This window comes from Micromesistius poutassou (genome assembly GCF_964030765.1).
Source record: "Micromesistius poutassou genome assembly, chromosome: 5".
NCBI lineage: Eukaryota > Metazoa > Chordata > Actinopteri > Gadiformes > Gadidae > Micromesistius > Micromesistius poutassou.
The window spans coordinates 2,154,240-2,160,942 of record NC_140275.1 but is presented as its reverse complement, the minus strand read 5'-3'; the positions used below and the strand labels follow the sequence as shown (position 1 = coordinate 2,160,942).

At 42.4% G+C, this 6,703-nt stretch overlaps 1 pseudogene across 1 annotated transcript in view; it reads left to right on the top strand.

The window, feature by feature from the left end:
• Positions 1-6,515: 6,515 nt before the first annotated feature.
• LOC311343942 overlaps positions 6,516-6,703 on the top strand; it is an 80,763-nt pseudogene continuing 80,575 nt past the window's right edge. Inside the window, exon 1 of the transcript in view lies at positions 6,516-6,644. The product of the transcript in view is annotated as an uncharacterized misc_RNA (transcript). The remainder of the gene's footprint in view (positions 6,645-6,703) is intronic.

Sequence of the window (6,703 nt, the reverse complement as noted above, 5' to 3'; positions counted from 1 at the left end):
GAAAACACAAACGGAAAAACCACAACACAATGGCACTAGCCACAACACAAACACGCAAAAGCCACAACACACCTGCAAAAGGCACAACATGTTCACAATGAAACATGAGACACATAAGTAAGAGGAACGCCATCTTGCAAGAAGTGTATGTTCTTGCCACAAGAACTGCAGAAAGCCGTTTCCGAATGTAGTATGAATCATTTTAACATACATTTTAACTCCAATAAAATACTTTTCAAACAAGTAGAAAGATACATTTAGGGCATTTAGCAGACACTTTCATCCAAAGCGAATTACAATAATTACATTTATCAGAGGAAAGAGAAACAACAATAACTTGCTGAAGGTACAGTAAGGAAGTTGATAGGACCAAGTGCCAACCACTAACAATTGCTAGGTTAACTCATTCCCTGTATACAACACAGATAGCTTAGGATAAGATGCTACATGATGCTAATATTTTTAAAGTTTCAGGGCCTAAATTATTTGGGTCTGTCTGTGTTCTATGCAGGATTTTAAATCATCTCCATAATTCAAAATGATGATTCAGGCAAAGACATTCCAGAGAAACTTTCATGAATATATTTGCAGTTTTATGATCATAATTATTGTTGGATGGAGTATAGGTGATATTGTCCATTTTATATTTATTAAAAATATTACTGTCTGCGTATTGCCTCTAGGCTAACATATTGTTTTTATTTTTTAATAATAAACAAGTAAATTGTAACACAAACCGCTACGTAGTCTGAACCAATAACTTTTTGAGCAAGATGTTATTAATTTACATGAGTTTCTTATCTTGTAGCGCTGCGTCATTAGCAATGCTGAAACCAGTTAACTAACATCATCATCCTCTCCAGATTGTGACAACACTGGCCTGCATCTGCTCCTCAACCACTGTGTAGGTGTGTGATAGCTTATATACACTCCCCAAGAAAGAGCCATAACTAAACAGAAAAATGAGCCTTGGAATTCACAAGAAGAAAATAAGTCTGCACTAAATGTCTAGCTGTCTCTTCATATTGCTCTATGACCGCAGCATGACTGGCAATGTCCGCCCAGAGAGCAGGAAGGGCTTTAAAGTCAGAGCCCACTCAACGCTAGCAGCCCGTCTCCAGCCCTCGATCTAATATGCAATGTTGATGGCAGGTGATTTATTATTGATGGCCCAGCCAGTCTGATCTGGGAAGGCCTGGTTTGACCATCATCCATCTCATCCATCACCAGCCAATGACCTCCGAGCCTCTGCTGCCAGCAGAAGACTGATATAGACTGATAAATATGAACATATATATATATATATACACACACATATATATATATATATATATATATATATATATATATATATATACACACACATATATATATATATATATATATATATATACACACACACATATATATATATATACACACATATATATATATAGTTCTGTCCTTGGAAAGTTTAAGGTTGCCTTAGTGACCCATGCTACTCTTACCTTAAAGGTGCTATGACATGCCCGCACATAGCCGTTACAAGCCGTTTTGGAAATCTGCCCCTTATGACATCATAAGGGACAGAAAGTGGGCGTGTCCACCTAGATGTGTGCTGGGTAGATCAGTCCACCAGCCTACCCAGTGGACTGTAGCAAACGTTGCTCATCTATCCGTCACACATCTAGGTGGACATGCACATGTAACATATTTCAGCCATAATATTCTCCCATAGCCACAATACTGAGTAAACATAACATAAGCCTTAAGACTGCTGCACAACCAGGGGGCGGGCTTTTAAAGCCACAGAACACGCCCACCTCTACCTTCTTATTTAACTCGGACTCCGCCATTTTAGGTCAGAATCTCTTGGGCGGCGTATCGATTAGATGTAAAGCTTAGAGACGCTCCACGCGTGTTATATACGATCCCTCTCCTTTTGTTTCATAGACGATAGACAATAGACCAATAACCTTAACCAAATAAAGTGAGTTAAAAGCGATCCTGTCTCGGCGGCCTTTCCTGGACTAAAATTACCTATTACTAAAAACACACACCTGTGATGTCTGGAGTAGATTTCCAAAACGGCTTGTAACAGCTAATCACACCACACCTGCTGGCATGTCATGGCACCTTTAACCCTTAGTGACCCCAGCTACTCTAACCTTAACTCTAATCCTTAGTGAACCCTGCTACTCTAACCTTAACTCTAATCCTTAGTGAACCCTGCTATTCTAACCTTAACTCTAATCCTTAGTGAAACCTGCTACTCTAACCTTAACTCTAACCCTCAGTGAACCCTGCTACTCCAACCTTAACTCTAACCCTTAGTGAACCCTGCTACTCTAACCTTAACTCAAAACCTTAGTGACCCCTGCTTCTCCAAACCTTAACCCTTTAACCATTCTATACGCATCACCCTCATTATGACTAATATGAACACTATATATTATAGTACATTTAGATGTTGCTAAGCTATCCTCCCCAGTTCATGTCCCTACCTCTGGACCAATAACTGCACCAATGCGACCGCTTTTGTCTAAATGTCTTCCCATCCCATTAACAATAAACCCAAATCCCCAACTTATAGTCTCTCCATTGCTTTCCATCTTCTTTCCTAAAGTAGTTAGAGGGCTGTGTGTGTCTTTAGGACTTCCCATTCCTTGATTGGCTGAGGCTGAGGATTGTTATCCTTGGACTAACATGAACAATAATGTGAGTTAAAAAGGGTTTCATAGGCAACAAGAAAATGACAACCGAGTTAACATTTTGTTGATTCAACTTGAATCTAGATCATTAGATCAACCGTATCAACAGTAATGATCATCAGTCATTCCTCCACTGTTTTCTCTGACTAATTCCCTCTGATGGATTCAAATGCCAAGCAGTATCAAATGGAAGGCGGTAAACAGCTCCAGTTTGAAATGAAATGAAAGATGAAATTACTCAAATAAAGACAGAAACTGTGCGTGAATATTGCTTTTTCGGCAATTCCTTTGGAAATGGTATAGCCTTGTGAGACCATCCAGATAAACACGTTTGCATTTCGCAATGAATATCGTCTGGCCTTGGCTGGCTTGGCCGTAATTGAGTTCAAAACATGCCAGCCAATCAGAGCCATCCTTGCTCTCTTCACTCTTCTCGGATTCGGTTTGAAGTAAAGCTAAAACATATTCTAAACTGATAAAAGCCTTCCATTCACATTACTGTTCACCTTCTTACATCGTTATTGTCTTTTTTGTTTCTTGTTTGTTTTTTCATTCTGTAGACACAATGTATGGATCCTAGATATACAGATACTAAATATTGATAGAGTAAGACTGGGAAGACAGCAAGTTTATTGTCCCATTTCATTGATATTCAATGAGCCAACCAATCATGCATCACATGCTCATTCGATTTCTATTCAGGCACCGCTGTGGACACCACAACTAATGTGAGAACATGGTGAGGAAACTGCTTCCACCCAAAGCGTTTGATGTATAGACATGGTGGAACCACTTACACTGACAACTTCCTGTCTCTTCATTCTTGAGTGGTCTCAGCTGACCTCCAGGAATTACAGTCCCAGGCCCCTCCCACAGCCTCTTGGCATGCTCATCTGTCCAATCACTTCCTGCCTGAAACCAATCAACAGCCAATGGATGCACCAATCAAGGACCAGGTTTTTTTGTCATTATCATAAAATAAGGGATTTACTTTCTAAATTTCGCCCTCAACTGTATTTTGACGTATTCAACCTAATGATCTAGAGGGTGATTGTATCACATTTCTCATCAGCTTCAAAAGAGAGGTTGCGGTTGTGGGAAAATATCACATATTTATATTCATCTCCTTGAACTTGAGTGTCCACAAACTGCAATCGGTGGAAAAAATATTTTCCTCGCTAATATTTTCAGCAAAACCGCCCTAACATGGCTGCCAAGCTTCAAGGTTGAGAGTCACACTTTGCTTGGTAATTATCTTGAATTTACATTTCACCCCGTGCTGCGAACAAATTTGAACCGAAACAAACAAAAAATCAAAAAACGGAAGTGGACTAGATGTGCAATATAATTGCCTCTGCCGTTCAATGATACAAGAGGGTCATGAAACTGACTTCCCATAGGAACTCTGTCGTTATTGCTTTACCTGCTGTACCTCTGCTGACAGGGACAGCTGGCCACTCCTGGGAACACCAGGGACAGAAAGCTGATGACAGGACATGATGTTCCAGGATTCTCCTCTGAGCTGTTGATCAGTTGATTAGTTGATATTCCTCTTGTTTCATTCATGTGTATCATGTAGTGAAGCCTCCGTCTAATTGTCGCGCTGGTTGGCTGATTATGATATGATTTCATAATGCTTCTTTCGTACCTTTGGGGTTCGGACCGAGCGCCAGCCCTCACCGCTGCTGACGATGGATCACAGAGCAGTGTACAGGCTAGAGACTGGAGTCTGGGAGAAAAGTTGCAGATGCATCCATGTTGAGTCGTTCTAACCAGGTAATCACTTGGGGTTTATCGATCGGATGTTATTTGTGGTGTGTTGAATTGTTGTTGCGCTGAATTAATGTGTAAATATAGATTTGTATGAATAGATTCCAATAGAATACAGTAGAATATATATAAAGTCAAGCTGTAGTTGAACATATGAGAATTTGAAGCTAAATAATGACATACCTCCTTAATCTATACCAACATGTCTACAATTGTAACTTTTTTTTCCCATGTTGTTTTTCAGCAGATTCATTTATAGAATGAAGAAGATAGCCTACAGTAAGATTTCTTCCGAGGCTTTGAAGATGAAACTTAATAAAAAAACTCCCATGAAACATCCCGGCGGGCATATGCTACATGTTTCACGCTGACTCACACTGTATATACTCTATATATTTATACCATACTGTACTGTATACGTAGAAAGCCATGCAAAATATTCCACCTTCCAGCCCTTGAAGAGCATATTAATAATTCCATGACACCCATGTCATCCAAAACGGATGGAGTCCTTCAACATTGTTCTGCGGTGCTTGTCAAATCATCAGGAGGCCGACACAAAATAGAGACAAAGCTGACTGAATTGAAAATACATTTTGACAAAGAAATAGGTAGCCTGTGTATTGAAGCCTAAAACCAGACAAATTGCATCATATGCCAGGTTCAACAAGGCCAGCGTCTGAGAGACGGGTATTCATTTGTCCAAGGGCGTTGTGAAAGCCACCGTCTCTCCTCCTTATATACATTTCCGGCGTCACATGGCTCCTTCAAAGGGCAGGCGTTACATTCCTGCGGAGATGTTCCGGCCCAATTCACTGGAGAATGAGGAGGTTTAATGTGGTCGACTCCCCTATGGCGCGGGTGAAAAGTCAACCTTGATAACACGCATACACTCACCCTCACAGAGAGTTCGGATTCACATAGACTTCAGACTCAGAGACGTCAGACTCAAATAGACATCAGACTCAAATAGACTTCAGACTCACATAGACTTCAGACTCACATAAACTTCAGACTCACATAAACGTCAGACTCACAGAGACATCAGACTCAAATAGACTTCAGACTCACATAGACTTCAGACCCATTGGGACCACAGCTCCCTACGGCTTGGCTAAGCACCACACCATCACACACAGTCTCACGGCGCTTGTACCCACAAAGTGTACCCCTCAACGTGTATGCTAGTTACAGCCATACATGTATGTACCATGGTCTATAAAGAGGGAGGCGATGCAATCCGAGAGACAACGATGTCCACCGCGTGTTGTAACATTTCAACTTACACAGTCAGGTGCAGCGCTGCCTTTGAAGGCCATGCTCTGGGAACCAGAGCAGATGGCTGCTCACTCTGCCGGGAGCCTGGCGTCCCCTTTCAGTCCGTCACTCAGGGCCGGTGTTGTGGTAGCAGCTCCGCGAGCCTGTGAAATGTTATCACTGGACTTGGCTTCATTAGGCCGGATAGGAGCCTCCGAATCAATGCACACATCGCGGATTGCTTTACCACGGAGTGTGCAAAACAGCTTCATAGTCGGCCCCCTGTGTGTGTGTGTGTGTGTGTGTGTGTGTGAATGGTGTATGTGTGTGTCTGTGTGTCTTTTGGTATATTTTTGCATAGTATGTGAATCGACAGTAAAGTCTTATCTAATCTAATCTAGTATATTTGTGTACATGTATGTGTGTGGGCAGTATGTGTGTGTGCATGTATGTACATGGACAGTATGTGTGAGGACAGTATGTGTGTGTGCACGTATATGCGTGGACGGTACGTCGGTACAGAGAGAAGAAGAATCAATAGCATGTGCTGTAGGTCAGTGTGGAGGCTCTGGAGGCTCACGCCAGTAATAGACTAATTGACGTCTGCTTGTGCATCACCAGACACTGACGTTGTCTTTAGCATTACCTAACGCTCATTAGCTCAACGCAGAGACGGCAGACCTTCTCCCTTCAATTACAGAGCGATGCTGTAAACCAACTCATAGATTCATACCCTACTAAGAATAGACAGGATGCACCATAGCGCCGGCGCCACATCTCTTCTTAATTGACACAAGGATGAAGAGCAACGAGCAGAGCAGCATCTGTAGTGCTGCCGGGCTGCTGGGGGGGGCGGCGCTTTGGTTCGCCCTCTCCTCCCCGGCTCCGTGCGGGGACATGCCCAGGGCTGTCGAGGGCCCGGGCCCAGTGACCCGGGCCCCGCACGCTTCAGGCAATCCACCCTCCCACTCACCACCACCAGCCGA